Source organism: Hyperolius riggenbachi, chromosome 1 (genome assembly GCF_040937935.1).
Source record: "Hyperolius riggenbachi isolate aHypRig1 chromosome 1, aHypRig1.pri, whole genome shotgun sequence".
Lineage (NCBI taxonomy): Eukaryota > Metazoa > Chordata > Amphibia > Anura > Hyperoliidae > Hyperolius > Hyperolius riggenbachi.
Genome location: NC_090646.1, coordinates 439483877 through 439502447, shown reverse-complemented (window position 1 = coordinate 439502447; position 18571 = coordinate 439483877). Strand labels below are relative to the sequence as shown.

General features: G+C 45.1%; 1 long non-coding RNA gene across 2 annotated transcripts in view; it reads right to left on the bottom strand.

The window, feature by feature from the left end:
* LOC137553481 (uncharacterized) overlaps positions 1-18571 on the bottom strand; it is an 86136-nt gene that overhangs the window by 22701 nt on the left and 44864 nt on the right. The window contains exons 1-3 of one of the 2 annotated variants that reach the window (XR_011027257.1): positions 17747-17962; positions 14015-14154; positions 12733-12801 (exon numbers count right to left, since the gene is read on the bottom strand). This is a non-coding gene — a long non-coding RNA (uncharacterized lncRNA). Of the gene's footprint in view, positions 1-12732; positions 12802-14014; positions 14155-17746; positions 17963-18571 lie in introns of those variants that run through there. The other variant, XR_011027258.1, reaches the window with a different exon arrangement.

Here is an 18571-nt window from a genome sequence, read left to right as displayed (position 1 = left end):
ATGTTATTTTGTGATTTTCATTTTTTTGCGAAAAACAAAACAAAAATCTCAAGCAATTTTTTGTGTGCAAAATGCAATTTTTCTGCATTCCATTTGCCTTACACTGAAACAAAAATAGCACATTGCTCGAGAAAAAAGCAGACCTGTCGTCTGAATTTTAAATGCAGAAAAATTGCATATGATTGCACAAAAAGTGCAATGCCATTGAAATAAATTACTAGTGCATTGGTAGCGTTTTCTGAAAATCACATGAGGCAGGGGTCACACTTGTTAAGAAAACCATGTGTTATTTGTGATTCTCCATAAATGTGATTGCTGTACATGTGTTGTATTTCAAAAGCTTCATCATTTTTGTGTATTTATATGCGAGTTGCATTTTGTGATTTCTCTGTATTTAAAACTGGAATGGCAGATCAGATGCTTTATTTTTGTGCGCAATGTATGACTTTTTTTTTCACTGCAAGTAAAAAGAGATGAAGAAAGATAGCGTTTTGCACAAATATTTGTATGCAAATTTTGGTTAAGAAGATGTACTTTTTGTATAAATTACCTTCATTGGTATGCGCCAAAAATTGTAAAATGAAAATTCAATTTAATTTCTGATACCTGCAACACATTGCCGACACCTTTCCCATCACTTGTGGTTTATATACATGGAGGACATCCTAGTGCAGGAGGCAAATAGGATGCTACTGATTGTGGCAATCGTGTAAGTTTGATGCAATTTTCATGTGGCTCAGACTTGGGCCAATCAAGAACACTTCTTGACTATGGATGTGCAAGAGATTTTTTTGGGGGGGAGGGGAAGGGGGCGGGGGATATATGTGAGTGACGCAGAATTAAGTGGAAATGTGCACAATATCATAAGTTTTGATAACAGTATTGCAATTTTATGTACAATTATGTAGAAATGGCCACAATATACACCTTTTCTTCTTCAGGCATGTTTCAGAGCTGGATTAGACCCATGGTTCTTATGGTTCTGATACAGTTCTGTATAATGCCTGAAGAAGCAACTTAAAGTTTCAAAAGCTTGCAAATAAATTTTGTACAGTTATTCATTAAAGGTATCACCTACACAACGTTTATTGTTCTCTGTATATGGAAATGTGAACAAATGCATAATCATGAGTTTATGTGCATAGTATTAAACAATCACATCGAAATGTGCAAAAATTAAACTTTATGGTAAGGGAAGGTTTATATGTGGCGTATGTATTGTATCGCCGCTGGCGAGTTGGGCGCAAGGTGAGCTGAATGCCAGCTGACCCTACTACAGCCGAAATTCCTGGTGGCATAAAATACTATTCCCACCTCTAAATCATTGCAACTGGGGGGGGGGGACACATAATTCGGGGTCTGGATATTGCCGACACCTGGATTACACATGTGCAGGCTGCAGACTAAAGCATTGCAGCTATAGCAGCACCCATATTAGGCCCTACACGCTCGCGTCCATGCGCCAAGATGACCTGCTTTATTACACTTGTCCTTGCAGAAAAAAGCATGTCATTTTTTGCATGCATGATTCAGCATTTGCAATTTTTCTATTCTTTTTCATATGAAGTTTTGGTTGGTAATTTTGAGAATTTGAAATAGGTTTGTATGTAAAGAAATACCAATGAAGTTGCATGAAAAACATCTCACTAACTTTCAAATTTCATGCGTTTTTTTGTACAAAATTATATTTTTCTGTGTTCTCAATGAGAATATGCATAAAGTTATTTGCAGGTATAACGATTCAAGCATTCCCCATGTACTGTGAGTTTTGCTTATCGCATAATGTGCTACTCTAGTGGAATAAGATAGGTAACAGTCTTACTGTTAGTAAATTGCCCCAAAAGGGCATCTGGCATACATGAAAAAGTCGCCTGGAAAAAAGGCCACAGGGGATTGTCGCTAGCAGAATATCACTACAATTAATCCTAAGAACCCCGCCGGTGGTGTCCAATAGGGCTGATCGGAACAGCTGAATTCCGATTTCGTCAAAATTTCGTGTACCGAGTGCATTTCTATTGAATTAAATAGTGTTAACTTCTGCGGTTAATTGTAAAGCCCCCGTACATGCTATCATCACCAAATTTGGCATGTATGTTAAGCAGATGAGTAGGAACATGGTAAAAAATTTTTTTTGTGAAAAGAGCTTATAGTTTTTGAGCAAATCGATTTCAAAGTTTCATAAGAAAAATGTTTTTTAAACTGTGTAAAATGACACTGCTGCAGAGCAGGTTACTGCATTCCGAGTTCTGTATACATATTGTATACATTTCATGAAAACAGAAAGCGTGGGGTCCCCCCTCCCAAGCCTCCTTAACCCCTTGTCCCCCATGCAGGCTGGGATAGCCAGAATGCCGAGTCCCGGCCACGTGGGGCTTCGCACCCTGAGCTATACCAGCCCGCATGGTCCATGGTATGGGGGGGCTCTGGAGGAGAGGGGCGGCCAACCTCCCCCTCTCCCCCAGATCCCTTGTCCAATTCATGGACAAGGGGCTCTTCCCCACCTCCGGTGCCCCAGGAGGAGGTGGGGGCTGCCGACTTCCTGGGGGGTTCATGGTGCCATCCGGGGTTCCCTTTTAACAAGCGGACCCCGGAAGCCGCCCCCTCCCCAGGAGAAATGAGTATAGGGGTACACGGTACCCCTTACCCATTTCAGCAGAGTTAAAAAAAGAAATAAAAACACGACAACGAAAAAAGTCCTTTATTGTTCTAAATTAACCAGGAATACTTACCTTGCAATAATCTCACGCCAGTAACCTCAGGAGTGGTCCCACGCCAGTATCCTCTTATAACATCCCACCTCCCTCCCACACTGGCGAACTCCCACCACTGAATGGTCACAGTCAGCCTCTGCATCTGTATACCAGAGGCTGAGAACACGAAAATTTTGCCTTTAAAACAAGAAATTTCGGCAAACAGTGATGCAATCAAAATGGCCACTGGGAAATCCCCGATCGCTGGAGGCCACACTAGAGTGGCGAAACCAGTGATTTTTCACATAGATGGTGGGTCCAGGTGACCAGAGCAGGAGGTGCCCTAATCCCCTGGACCCACCCATTCATGTGAAATAACACGTATTCTGACACTCTGAGGTGGCCTCCGGGGAACGGGGATTCCCCAGCAGCCATTTTGTTTATGACACTGTTTGCCAAAAATTCTTGTTTTAGCAAACAATTTTCGTGTTTCTAGCTTATGCAATACAGATTGCAGAGGCTGTCTACAGCCATTCATCCCCAGTTCTGCAGGATCGGCAGGTGCGCGGGACCTCCTAAGAGAATAGAGGGGGGCACAGCGCAGGAAGGTGGGGAAGTGGGCACAGAGCGGCGGGGAGGGGGGGAAGCCTCCCCTCCCTCACCTAGGGCTCCCCCTTGCGCACTCCCCCCCACCTCCAGAATTCCAGCCAGCCAGCAGAGCGGCTTACCGAGAGCGATATCTCTGTGTGCCGCTGGTCTGGTATTCTGCACTGACACTGTCCAATCACGCTCTCGCAGTACTTCCTGTGAGAGCGTAATTGGACAATGGAATGCAGGAGACCAGACCAGCAGCGGCACACAGAGCTCTTCTCTCGGTAAGTGATTCCCGCTCGCTGCCAAGTTTCCAAGTTTAGGTAGGCAGGTATATAGGTGTCCCCAGTATAGATATACCCAGGTCTATAGGTGTCCCCAGTTCAGGTAGGCAGGTTACCAGTTAGTGGGGGCCCCCATGCTGGAAGGGGGGGCAGTGGGCACAGAGTGGCGGGGAGGAGTGGAAGCCTTCCCCCCTCCCTCACCTAGGGTCAACCTTCCGTGCTCCCCCTCCAAAATTGCAGCCAGCAGCGGCAGCGAGCGGGAATCACTTACCGAGAGAAGAGCTCTGTGTGCCGCTGCTGGTCTGGTCTCCTGCATTGCATTGTCCAATTACGCTCTCACAGGAAGTACTGCGAGAGCGTGATTGGACAGTGTCAGTGCAGAATACCAGACCGCTGGCTGGCTGAAATTCTGGAGGTGGGGGGGAGTGCGCAAGGGGGGGCCCTAGGTGAGGGAGGGGAGGCTTCCCCCCCCTCCCCGCCGCTCTGTGCCCACTTTCCCACCTTCCTGCGCTGTGCCCCCCTCTATTCTCTTAGAAGGTCCCGCGCACCTGTCGATCCTGCAGAACTCCTGGGGATGAATGGCTGTAGACAGCCTCTGCAATCTGTATTGCATAAACTAGAAACACGAAAATTGTTTGCTAAAACAAGAATTTTCGGCAAACAGTGTCATAAACAAAATGGCTGCTGGGGAATCCCCGTTCCCCGGAGGCCACCTCAGAGTGTCAGAATATGCGTTATTTCACATAGATGGTGGGTCCAGGGGATTAGGGCCCCTCCTGCTCTGGTCACCTGGACCCACCATCTATGTGAAAAATCACTGGTTTCGCCACTCTAGTGTGGCCTCCAGCGATCGGGGATTTCCCAGTGGCCATTTTGATTGCATCACTGTTTGCCGAAATTTCTTGTTTTAAAGGCAAAATTTTCGTGTTCTCAGCCTCTGCTATACAGATGCAGAGGCTGACTGTGACCATTCAGTGGTGGGAGTTCGCCAGTGTGGGAAGGAGGTGGGATGTCATAAGAGGATACTGGCGTGGGACCACTCCTGAGGTTACTGGCGTGAGATTATCCCAAGGTAAGTATCCCTGGTTAATTTAGAACAATAAAGGACTTTTTTCGTTGTCGTGTTTTTATTTCTTTTTTTAACTCTGCTGAAATGGGTAAGGGGTACCGTGTACCCCTATACTCATTTCTCCTGGGGAGGGGGCGGCTTCCGGGGTCCGCTTGTTAAAGGGGAACCCCGGATGGCACCATGAACCCCCCAGGACGTCGGCGGCCCCCACCTCCTCCTGGGGCACCGGAGGTGGGGAAGAGCCCCTTGTCCATGGATTGGACAAGGGCTCTGGGGGAGAGGGAGAGGTTGGCCGCCCCTCTCCTCCAGAGCCCCCCCATACCATGGACCATGCGGGCTGGTATAGCTCAGGGTGCGAAGCCCCACATGGCCGGGGCTCCGCATTCTGGCTATCCCAGCCTGCATGGGGGACAAGGGGTTAAGGAGGCTTGGGAGGGGGGACCCCACGCTTTCTGTTTTCATGAAATGTATACAATATGTATACAGAATTCGGAATGCAGTAACCTGCTCTGCAGCAGTGTCATTTTACACATTTTAAAAATCATTTTTCCTATGAAACTTTAAAATCGTTTATTTCAAAAACTATAAGCTCTTTTCACAAAAAAATTTTTTACCATGTTCCTACTCATCTGCTTAATATACATGCCAAATTTGGTGCTGATAGCATGTAAGTGGGCTTCACAATTCACCACGGAATTTAGCACAATTGACTTCAATGTAAACACGAATTCGGTACTCGGAATTGCAGAATTTTCGAGTTTCGAGTGCTTACTCGGAACTGCCAAATTCCGATGGCAAACTCGAAATTCGGAATCTGAGAGCTCAGCCCTAGTGTCCAACCGTAAGACCCCCCACCACCGCCTAACTCTACCACCCCTCCTAAACATCAACACCCCCCTCATTTGCAAAGCCAGGATATGTGGCTAAAAAGGTAAAATTGGGCACTGGGAGGTGCCTGATTAGCGAAAGAAATACTCAATGTCAGCGCCCGATACCATCATTGGGCCGGCGGGGTTGAGGAAATACAAATTGTGGTATTGCGTAGCGGGCGCTCACGTGTGTGTGTGTATGTGGGGGGCTCGGCTTATACTCGAGTCTAGTGCAGGACATATGTGCTCCCAAGTGCCTCCTCGTACCTCGCCTGTGCCCTCCGCCATATGTGGGATAAATAATGGTGCTGCTACAATTCAAGGGTATGTGAACGGTTCCCCCAACTCCCCTGCCAGTGTCCCCCACCATTCACATGCTAAATAATGATACTGTTACAATTTAACAGAATGTGATCGGCTCTCCCCCTCCCCCTGAGTCTCTTACCCCCACTGGAGAGTGATGTGTCGGTTCCGGAACAGTAATATGCACAGCGGTACTCAATGTTCATTCATTGGAACACGCTGCCGGAAGGAGTCTCTGCTCTATGACGCCCCTTAGTGGCGCCTTTAATTACATGCACTGCTGCAGGACGTCATAGTGCGGAGAGTCTTTCAGGCAGCGTGGTCCGATGATTGAACTCCGAGTACCGCTCTGTATATTACCGTCCAGGAACCGTCACATCGCTTTCTTAGGGGTAAGAGACTCAGGGGGAGGGGTGAGAGCCAATCACATTCTGTTAAATTGTAGCAGCATTATTATTTAGCATGTGTATGTTGGCAAACTCAGGATTTTCAACGGGGGGGATTCCTGAAAGGTCTCCCTCAGCCACGCACAATACAGTATAGTAATATGGTTGGATATCATGCTGGGTACACATAATGCAATTTCATGTCCGACTGATAGGATCTGACTATTATTTCCTAAATGTCTGATCTGCTCCCGATCAACAATGGGATCAATCAGGAGCAGTTTGTATACAGATAATAATGAGGACTGCTGACATTGGTAACGAAGGGGAAAGTGAAGCATTCACCTAGCAGGGGCCCAGGGCTCTGCTCATACCTGGCTCTGTGCTCTGTTAAGTTCCCCGGGGCTGCTCCATGCTCTACACACGCTGCTGCTCCATCCAAAGTCAACTGTAGCAGGGAAAGAAAGGGGGCAGCGCTGTGTGCTGTAGGATACCTGCAGATATTCTGGTGTCTCAGCTGCTTGTCCCCAGACACTGCACCGGCCCTGGTCTGAGGGGGGATTCTGGACAGCTGTAATCCCCCCCTGCGTTAGCCTATGGTCGGGGGACAGAGCAGGGACAAGGTCCTCCAGCACCCAAGGCTGAGACACCAAAGTGCGCCCCTCCATCCCTCCCACCCCAGCTGTCACACACTGATTGCTATTAGACTAAGAGGGCCACAGGGCCCAGAACCTCCCCAACACCTTAATATCTAGTTATCTGGCTTGCAGTCACTGCTATGTATCCCCTTTTCTTATTTCTTTCTGATTCATACACAATTAATAATGACAGCTAAATGAATTGTGCACCCCCTCCTACACTGCGCCCTGAGGCTGGAGCCTCTCCAGCCTATGCCTCGGCCCAGCCCTGTCGGGGGACATTGGCGGGGGAGTCTGGGGGGAACCGCTCACATACCCTTAAATTGTGGCTGCACCATTATTCATCCTGCATATGGCAGGATACACATGCAGGGGACAAGGAGGCACTCTGGGGCACATATGTTCTGCGTGCTCTGGGCGGGAGAGAGGGACTTGTCAGGGAAAAAAAAAATCAGTTGAACCATAATTTCACCAGTATATGGTGGAGAGGGCATTCAGGATGTCATATGGCATATTGTGATAGCAGTGCTGAGGTGAAGAGTTTTTTGTGGTGTGAGGTAACCTGCCAGCATGGTATTTTGTGCTGTAACCTGTGATTCTGAGGTGATGGTCACTGTGGTAATTTGCTTTATTTGCTTTTGTTTAGTTGCTATGGTTATAACCTTTACAGTTAACCCATTAAATGTATGGTCTTACTTTTATCATTCATTTTGTAAACCTATTATTGCTATCTGCTAACTTTATGCTGCTTTTCCCGTGTATGATCGTGGCCAGTCATGGTTTTGAGTGGTGTTATAGTTGTGGCATTTCCTGCCCCCAGCTTATACGCGAAACAACCAATTTTTCCTGGTTTTTAAGGTAAAAGTTAGGGCGTTGACCTATACTCTGGTCGGCTTATACTCGACTATATACACATATCTCTCAACTTTTTGAGATGAGAAAGAGGACACTTAAGCAGTACCCGTGCCACACCCCTGATTACACCCCTGGCACACCCCTAGTCATGAACACCATAAAGATTTCATAAGAAAAATATGTTGTCCTGGTTCATTTTCCTTCATATTAACATTTGAAAATTAGAAATATATCAATTTAAAGGATGGGGATAAAGTTTAGAGTCAATCAAACGCATTTTAAGTAGAGAAATACATATATATACATAGAAAGAGGGACAAAGTCCTGAAAGAGGGACAAATGAGGAAGACAGAGGGACAGGGCTCCCAAAGAGTGTGTGTGTGTGTGTGTGTGTGTGTGTGTGTGTGTGTGTGTGTGTGTGTGTGTGTGTGTGTGTGTGTGTGTGTGTGTGTGTGTGTGTGTGTGTATGCGTGTGTGCGTGTAAATATATACAGTAAAATCCCTTTATAGTAAATTCCAAGTGCAAGGCCAAGTAGTTTACACCATATCAGACGTTTACTATACAGGATTCGTCATACATTGTATATTCATACAGGTGCATGGTCGAGACCTGGATCTGGGGACTGGGTTTATTACACCTAGAGGTATACCATATGAGAGTTTACTAAACTAGATTCTACTGCATATATTTATTCTTGTACCCGCAGGACAACTGCATTGTTTCGCATTCCCCCACCCCCACTTGTATTAGGTTAATTTATCTTGTGGAAGGAATCTGCAGTGTCCCTGGGATCTCTGTGGATGAAGTTATTGTGACCTTCCTCTTACAATACACCAGTTTGTGAGGTCTCCTTGTCTTGTCAGCATTTAGCATAGTGAATTGGCATTGTGACATCTGGAGGAGTTACATGACATGGCTAAAGTGTCCAGGGTGATACGGAGGTTGCAAAAACATGGTTTGTTTTTCCAGTGGACAAATGAAAATCTTGTATTTATTAATCACTTGGGGCTTAGCAGTGACCTGCAATGGTATTTATGCCATGAAAAACACAGCTAAGACCAGGTGCTAATTATTGCATTGCCACACTTATAACTTTAAGCAGCCCATTACATATTACTTAAGAAAAGGTGATCTAAATTTCGAATGAAGGTCAAAATAAGTGTTTTTCTGACAGCGTAATAATATTAGTAAACTCGTTGCATGCAGGCTTAGGCCCGGTTCACATTAGCGGTCGCCGTCCGGAATCGCCGTGCCGGAGCCGGACCGCATGCAGAACGGACGGAACGGAAGCACGGCATAGCAATGAAAGCCTATGCGTCCGTTCACATGCGTCCGTTTCGTCCAGACCGGATCCGGACTCCGGCATAAGACCCAACATGCGCTATTTTTTGGTCCGGCTCCTCCGGCAGCCGTATCCGGAGCGGAGCCGGACTGCACCATCCAGGCCAATACAAACCAATGAGAACCGGAGAGCGCACAACACACTGGCTAAAAATTCGGATGTTCTACCCCACTTCCTATGCGTATTGTAGCGGCGATTTTGGATGGGGACACATGGGCAAGCATTTTGGAGTGGAGCAGCAGTGACTTTAAACGTGCTGGAGATGTTGGCAGTATGTCGGAGGTGGAGGTGAGTGCTAAACAGCGGAGGGCCTGATTCCACAGGTCCACCTTCTGCTGACCTCCCAGACCCCAACATTTTTATTCGGTTTCTACTATCTTTTGCCAAACGGATCCGGATCGCATCCTGATGAACACCTGATGCAACCTGACCGGATCCGGATCGGATCCGGATCAGAACCGTACGGTTCCGATCCGGATCCGGTCCGGATCCGGTCAGGTCATCCGGTCCGTTTGGCAGAGAACCGCAAGTGTGAACCGGCCCTTAGGCTTTGTATTATAGTCCATGGCCAGTCTCCACTGCAGTTCACACATGCGCGTTATGCAACCCACCACTGTGAATCCAGCCTAAGGCTAGGTTTACAGTGGTCAGTTGCATAACCCAGTTATAATAAGTGTGTATACAGTAGAAAATAAATGGCAGCGAATCTTAACCGCTTCACAACTGAGGGGTTTTACCCCTTCAGCATCCGAGCAATTTTCACCTTTCAGCGCTCATTCATTCGCCTATAACTTTATCATTACTTATCGCAATGAAATTAACTATATCTTGTTTTTTTCACCACCAATTAGGCTTTCTTTAGGTGGGGCATTATGCCAAGAATTATTTTATTCTAAATATGTTTTAATAGGAAAATAGGAAAACATTTGGAAAAAAATCATTATTTTTCAGTTTTCGGCCATTATAGTTTTTAAATAATGCATGCTACTGTAATTAAAATCCATGTAACTTATTTGCCCACTTGTCCCGGTTATTACACCATTTAAATTATATCCCTATCCCAATGTTTGGCACCAATATTTTATTTGCAAATAAAGGTGCATTTTTTTCAGTTTTGCGTCCATCCCTAATTACAAGCTCATAATTTATAAACTAACAATGTTATACCCTCTTGATATAAATATTTAAAGATTTCAGTCCCTAAGGTAACTATTTATGTTTTTTTATTGTAATTTTTATTTATTTATTTTTTTATTACAAAAAAAAAAAAAATGGTAACAATTGGGGAGTGTGGGAGTTAATGAGTTAATTTATATTGTAAAATAATGTATTTGTATGTGAAAAATGTTTTTGGGTGTAGTTTTACATTTTGGCCACAAGATGGCCACAGTACATTTTTGTGAATGCGTCCTGTAAGCGTCGGAAGCCTCGGGGAGGCTGGGAAACTTTTTTTTTTCTCACAATGATCGCGTTGCTTCTCATAGAAGCAGCCGATCATTGCTGGGGGGCAGAGATCAACGAACGGGAATGGATATTCCCATTCATTGATCTCCCAGCGAGCGGCCGGTGGCGTGCATCAGCGCGCGCACATGCGAGCGGGAGCGTGGACAGCAGCGGCAGCTGCGGGGGGTGCGTATATCTACGCTCCGGGCGGGGAACTGAAGTCCAAAGGAGCTGTACCCGGGCAGCGAAGTGGTTAAACAAAGCTGCACCTGACTGACACTGGCTGCCTGGGGCTGCATAAAATGTGAGGTGACACATGAATGTGAGGTGACACATGAAATTCATCTTTACTTACCTGGGGCTTCTTCCAGCCCCTGGATGTCTTCTGGGTCCCTCGCCACAGCTACGGATGTTCTCCGGTGTCCCGCTGGTTGCCTGTAAGGGTTGGCGTCATCGGGTGAGTACTGCATAGGGATGGTCGGAATGCCAATTTCCGATTCTGCGGTAAATCCGCATTCCGTCATTGCCAAATACCGATTCAGCTACCAATTTCCGCATTCCAATGCGGAATTTCCGCCGGAAATCACGGAAATTCCGCCCGACTTTAACATCGATTTTTCTCAAAAACTATAAGATCTTTTTGAAAACTTTTTTTTGCATCTTGTTCAGAAGATTCTGTTTAATAAAACCTGAAATTTTGGTGTTTCTAGGACTTACGGGGGCTTTGCTATTAACCGCTAAAGTTGGCAGATTTTTACTGTAATGTAAAATGCAGAAAATAGGCAGATGCAGATTCTCTACATTTTACATTACAGTAAAAAATACGCAGACTTTACCGGTTAATAGCAAAGCCCCCTTAAGTCCTAGAAACACCAAATTTTCAGGGTTTATTAAACCGAACAAGATGCAAAAAAAAGTTTTCAAAAAGACCTTATAGTTTTTGAGAAAATCGATGTTAAAGTCAGGTGGAATTTCCGCGATTTCCGGCGGAAATTTCTGCGATTTCCGGTGGTAATCCGCCTACAGCACTTGCATTACCGATTTCCGCATTCCGATGCGGAAATGCAATTTCCGATCGGAATTTCGGAAATTGCATTTCTGCGGAATCCGAATGAGCATTCCTAGTACTGCACCTGCGCAGGCGACCAGTGACGTTTGTGCATGAGTGGCCATCTGCACATGCGCAGAAGCCTTACTGGCAGCAAGTGGGACACTGGGGAGCATCAGAGCTGCAGCAAGGGACCCAGAAAACTTTGAGGGGCTGGAAGAAGCCCCGGTAAGCAAAGATGGATTTTATATGTCACCTTGTATGGCCTTCAAGGCCCAACTGTGCTTAATACAGCTGAAGCAGGCAGCAGGTGCTGAAAACTAACTAATACAACTTATTATCGGGGACCTCTTCTTTCACTTTTTAAGAGAAACATCAGTTGCAGACAGGTTGCAATGCATGTTTAGCAGGAATGCCCAAGGCCGGATTTATACTTTTTGTGTCCCTAGGCCAAGTATGTTGTGGATGGCCTTCCATGTGCAGCAGTGTCCCTCCTTTTCCATGTGTATCATCCATGTACTTGTAGCCCCTCTCTTTCAGGAACAGCTTCCTTGGGCATCAGTTTCCCCTTTTCATGTGTTGCTCCCCATTGTCATCCTCCTCTTTCATATGTAGCAACTCCTTTTTCATGTCCAGGAGCCCCCTTGGGCTGCAGCCGCCCAAGGTCCAAGCCTTTCGGCCTTTCCAGAAATCCAGCCCTGGGGACGCCTTATGCAGGCTTCTCATATGTACCCACCCTAACCTAAGTTCAATATCCCCGAAAGATTTGGGAACTTGCTTGCAAATGTGACTTGTATGCAGCTAACCATAAAAAAGGGGGAAAGGGGGCAGCGTTATAATGAGTGTGAACTGCAGTGGACACTGTACATAGACTTTAATACAAAGCCTGTATGCAGAGAGTTAGAATAACATGATCCATTACAATGCAGTACTGTGAACAGGCCCACAGGATTGTATGGGCAGGGAGTTGACATGCAGAATTCTTCTGCAACACAACTGAGCACTGTGAACTAGCCCTACAAAATCAGCATAAATCTACTGTATTTACAATCGTATAACATAGCATTCCACCAAAAACTAGGGAATGATATGAACCCAGACATTTGTTTTTCTACAGCTGGATAGCTTCTGCTTTATAATGTAAATAACGAAAGAAAAAAAAAAGAACTTTGCAAGCGGAGTTATGTTACAGGGAGATCTCCCTGAATATTACCTGCTGGCTACAGCTGAGCTTCAGTTGTGATTCCGACATGTGCTGTTTCTGTGAAATGATATCCGTGAACTGGAGTAAGAACAGTAATCCAGTGTTATTGAAACAAGATATTATTTCATCAGAGTTTGTAATACATAATGATTATTGCAGGTCTCGAGCAGCCCAGCCTCTTAGCTCCCTTTGTTGCATATATCACATGAATAATAATATAGTGCTTTGTGTCGGGGGCAGACGTTTACTCATGTATGCTGCCAGTGTGCCAGCATGTGCTTCATCCTACATGTAACAGTGTTTTCTAAACATGCTGCCAGTGTGCCAGCATGTGCTTTAAAATTATCATATAGATTTAGTGTTTCATCTTGAACCTTGATAATATTAACCTTGATAATATTATATCAGGTGCCATACATCAGATTTATTTCCAGCCATATCAAAACAAAATCTGCTGTATTTTTTGCACGTTTTACAAGTACAATTCTTAGAATACGCCACTCACAAACAAAATTGTGTTGTTTACTTTCCAGCCTAAAGATGGCCATTCGTCAGGTGACTTGCAGGTGATCAACCACCCGAATTGATTATTATAATCGAATTGGATAAAAAAATTGGTGTGACCAAGAGCATGCCCGATCGACGATGGGTCCAATTTCTGGCTGAAATTGTTGCATGTATCGATCAGACATGCTGCAAGATGTCGGGCCAGCGTGCTCGATTGGGTGGGTGGCAGTAACGGCATGCAATATCGGGATGAATGTGATGAAACTGCCCCTTCATGTCCCCCCCGCCCCACCCCCCGTGCATGAAAACTTTACCTGTTAGTGGCTACTGTTCTGTCTCCGTTCTCTTCCTCACATACACACGCCCCACATGGTTGCCAGTGTATTGCATGTGACATCACACACACGCCCACATTATGCTGGCAACCACATGGGGTGAGGAAGAGTGCGGAGACAGAGCCAGCGTCAGCCACCAACAGGTAAAGTATTCATGCATGGGGCACATTTTACACTGGGGGGGCAGAGCAGGGGGTATGAGGTGACAAGGCAGCATCACTAAGCCCATTCCTGCAAGATGTCATGGAGAAATTGATTGGGAATAGGCCCGCGGCGCATTGGCAGCTGACAGATCTTTCTCCAATCAGATTCAATTGGAGAGAGATCTGTCTCATGGTCGAATCTGCCCCTCATCACTAGATTTATGGCCACCGTAAGGTATATAAATGGGTTTGGATTATACATTTAAAATAGGTTAGCCATTTGTGCAGAAAACTTAAAAAACTCACCATGTATGAGTGCAGCATACTCACAGCAGACTCCAACTAAAGTTATTACAGTGGGCTTGACTCTCAGCTGGAGACAAGCAGGCATGCAGAAAGGTATGAGGGGCTTCACTCCACTGCCCATTGTGCTGTATCATGGATGGCTGGTGAATGAAATGGAAAGATAAGTTATTTACATCAAATGCAAATCACTGTCTTTACTGTTGTACGTTTTTTCAAATGTACCCAAATTCAGAGTTGTGGTTTTGAGAAAGCTGATACTAGAGCAGTCACCTATAAAGCAGACCTGAAGTTAATGTAAACAGAATGAAACTAGCAGAAATGCTGAAATACTTAAGGTATACTGTATATGTAATCTGCCCACATCGCTCCCAGAAATAGTTATGCAAAGGTGAACAGTGTGCATTTAACCCTTCATCACCACATTCAAGGGGGGAGCTACTGAGGTCTACCCCATTTCAAAATACAGTGGGTTGCAAAAGTATTCGGCCCCCTTGAAGTTTTCCACATTTTGTCACATTACTGCCACAAACATGCATCAATTTTATTGGAATTCCACGTGAAAGACCAATACAAAGTGGTGTACACGTGAGAAGTGGAAGGAAAATCATACAGGATTCCAAACATTTTTTACAAATAAATAACTGCAACGTGTGGTGTGCGTAATTATTCAGCCCCCTGAGTCAATACTTTGTAGAACCACCTTTTGCTGCAATTACAGCTGCCAGTCTTTTAGGGTATGTCTCTACCAGCTTTGCACATCTAGAGACTGAAATCCTTGCCCATTCTTCTTTGCAAAACAGCTCCAGCTCAGTCAGATTAGATGGACAGCGTTTGTGAACAGCAGTTTTCAGATCTTGCCCTGGCTTTATGTTTAGGGTCATTGTCCTGCTGGAAGGTGAACATCCGCCCCAGTCTCAAGTCTTTTGCAGTCTCCAAGAGGTTTTCTTCCAAGATTGCCCTGTATTTGGCTCCATCCATCTTCCCATCAACTCTGACCAGCTTCCCTGTCCTTGCTGAAGAGATGCACCCCCCGAGCATGATGCTGCCACCACTATATTTGACAGTGGGGATGGTGTGTTCAGAGTGATGTGCAGTGTTAGTTTTCTGCCACACATAGCGTTTTGCATTTTGGCCAAAAAGTTCCATTTTGGTCTCATCTGACCAGAGCACCTTCTTCCACATGGTTGCTGTGTCCCCTACATGGCTTGTGGCAAACGGCAAACGGGACTTCTTATGCTTTCTGTTATCAATGCCTTTCTTCTTGCCACTCTTCCATAAAGGCCAACTTTGTACAGTGCATGACCAATAGTTGTCCTATGGACAGAGTCTCCCACCTGAGCTGTAGATCTCTGCAGCTCGTCCAGAGTCACCGTGGGCCTCTTGACTGCATTTCTGATCAGCGCTCTCCTTGTTCGGCCTGTGAGTTTAGGTGGATGGCCTTGTCTTGGTAGGTTTACAGTTGTGCCATACTCCTTCCATTTCTGAATGATCGCTTGAACAGTGCTCCGTAGGATGTTCAAGGCTTTGGAAATCTTTTTGTAGCCTAAGCCTGCTTTAAATTTCTCAATAACTTGATCCCTGACCTGTCTTGAGTGTTCTTTGGACTTCACGGTGTTGTTGCTCCCAATATTCTCTTAGACAACCTCTGAGGCCCTGACAGAGCAGCTGTATTTGTACTGACATTAGATTACACACAGGTGCACTCTATTTAGTCATTAGCACTCATCAGGCAATGTCTATAGGCAACTGACTGCACTCAGATCAAAGGGGGACGAATAATTATGCACACACCACTTTGCAGTTATTTATTTGTAAAAAATGTTTGAATTCCAATAAAATTGATTCATGTTTGTGGCAGTAATATGACAAAAAGTGGAAAACTTCATGGGGGCCGAATACTTTTGCAACCCACTGTATAATATTTACTGATATTATTTACTGATCAAAGCCCAAATGGCACTTCAAACGGTGGGTGGGTACCTATAGGTGTAGAAATAGTAATACAGAATGATCTGATTGCACAACCAATTATAAAGAGCATCTAATTGGAATTTTGACATTGGGAAAGGAAAACTGATTGCCTGAGTGCTAGACCAGCGGCAGCACACATCCAAGTGTGGCCTGCCCCAGAATAGACATTTTCCTGTACAGCCTTTGCAGTGGCCAGATGGCGACAGTGTACCAATAGAAATTCACACAGTCCATAAAAACATTGGCGCCCAACCATCACCATTTGAGTTGGGCGCCGGATGGTGCCACCACCACCAATAAAAATATCTGGAATTTACATTACCAATATTTTACTACAGACTAACCTGGCCATCATTATCACATGAACCCTCCCATCCTCCTCCCCCAGCACCACCACCACCACCTAATGCTTAACGCTTCGGGCCCATTCACACTGCAGGAGAAAATGCCACGTTTACAGATACATGAAATTGCATGTTAGTAGTTGGATCACACAGTGTTAGACCAAGCACTCCAATAGAGATGGGAGTGTGCTAAAGCTGATATGACCCTGATGCCCAAGGGTCGCCTATTCAAGATACCAAGATCAGCAGCACCACTCTTGAAGAAATAGCTCTTTATTCAGAGACGTAATTAACATCACATGACAAAAAAATGGGCCCATTTTTTTGGCATGTGATGTTAATTACGTGTCCGAATAAAGAGCTATTTCTTCAAGAGTGGTGCTGCTGATCTTGGTATCTTGAATCTGCGACCCTTGGGCATCAGGGTCATATCAGCTTTAGCACACTCCTATCTCTATTGGAGTGCTTGGTCTAACACTGGGGCCATTTTTTGGCATGTGATTTTAATTATGTGTCTGAATAAAGAGCTATTTCTTCAAGAGTGGTGCTGCTGATCTTGGTTTCTTGTTATTAGCAGGATGCATTTACAATGTGAAATGGAACACAACTGCAAAATGCGTTTGCCAGATTGCAAATGCAAAATGCCGACCTGCATTTCTCCACAGCTGCAATGCAAAATGCCAGCCACAAACTCAAATCGGACGCAATGTAAGCTCGCCGCAAGAAAAACACTACCTTTCCTGACAAAATTCTGCACTGCTATCCAGGCTCATCCCGTCCCCGCTGGTCACGGTAGCCAGGAAGCATAGTGCTTCCTGTTAATTTGTAAAAAAAATAAAATAAAAAAAAATAGGAATCCTCCTGCGACAGAGAATATTACTTTTTTCATTGGTCAGGAGGACAGGTGAATAGAGGGTCTATCAGGAGAGGTGAGTATGCTTATTCGTCACCAATGCCCAGAGTTCTACCTTAACGCTTGCCATTAAAGTTATTCACATTGGAAATATTCTGGCAAGCTGATTATGTGTTGTAAAATGATTTTTTTTTTCACTCTCGCTCTGAGCAATCTTATAGCTGGGCCATGTAATAGTAAAAATCATAACACTAAAAATGAAAGTATCAGCACAATTTGCAGACATGTTTTTATCCCCAGCTCTCCAGCTAGCCATGAAGCAAAAATGTGACAGTTATGCAGTATCCACTTTACTAATTAGCTAACCTGGGAGGCCTTAGATAAAAGGCAGGCAGTGGGAAGGCCTGGCTCTGCACAGTACACGCAGCCCCGCTGACTCTTATGTAACAGTATTGCTCTCACATGCTTGCTGAGTGTGAGACATTAACTTTCACTAAACATTGTATTACCTTTCCGCTGCTGACATAAGACACGACACAAAAGCTGCAGAATACACAGGCTTACCTCTTAACCCTTGTTTTCATTTCAGAATGATCTGTACGTGTAGCTGATCTCAGTGTTTGGGAACTGTCTCCGCAAACATGCTCTCGAAGGCCAGCTGAATGTAACATTTTCATTATGATTCTGTTTGTTTTTGTTTTGTGTGTTTTTGCTGTTGGACTCTTGTGGACTCTTCCTGATGCATCTTTCCCCTGAAATTATGGTTGTGATGCTTCCACATGCAGGAGCCTGCAAGAGGCTGAAGATAAAACAATAAAAATTCACCCTTTTATCCCATTTTTAAATTAAGGTGGCCATACATCTCTCGACTTGGCAGCCGATCAACCATCCGATTCCATAATTATTATTGAATCAGATGAAAATCGGTAGAGACCAATCGAGGATGCAACCAATTTCGGGCTGAAATTGGTCACATTTATCGATCGGACATTCTACAAAATGTCAGACCTGACAGGCCATTGTGGTCGATCGGGTGTACAGCAGTAACGGTGAGGGATATTGGAACGAGTGCCGAACGCAATGAAACCCGCATTTATACAACAGGGGGCAGCGGTGAGGCGGTGCATGCAGTGTATTCGGCTTAACTTAACGAGCGCTCCACTGAACCCGCCTGGAGCCTGGCGGGTCCAGTACCTTCAAAGTACGATATTCCTGCACTTTGATTGGCCCAATAGCCTGACTATCAAGTGACAGTCAGGCTATTGGGCCAATCAAAGTATATCGTACTTTGAAGCTACTGGAGTGGAGAGCTCGTTAAGTATAACAAAGCATTTTTTAAAGTATTTGAGCCCAGCGTAATTTAACTGTGCACACTATGGTTGCATAGCG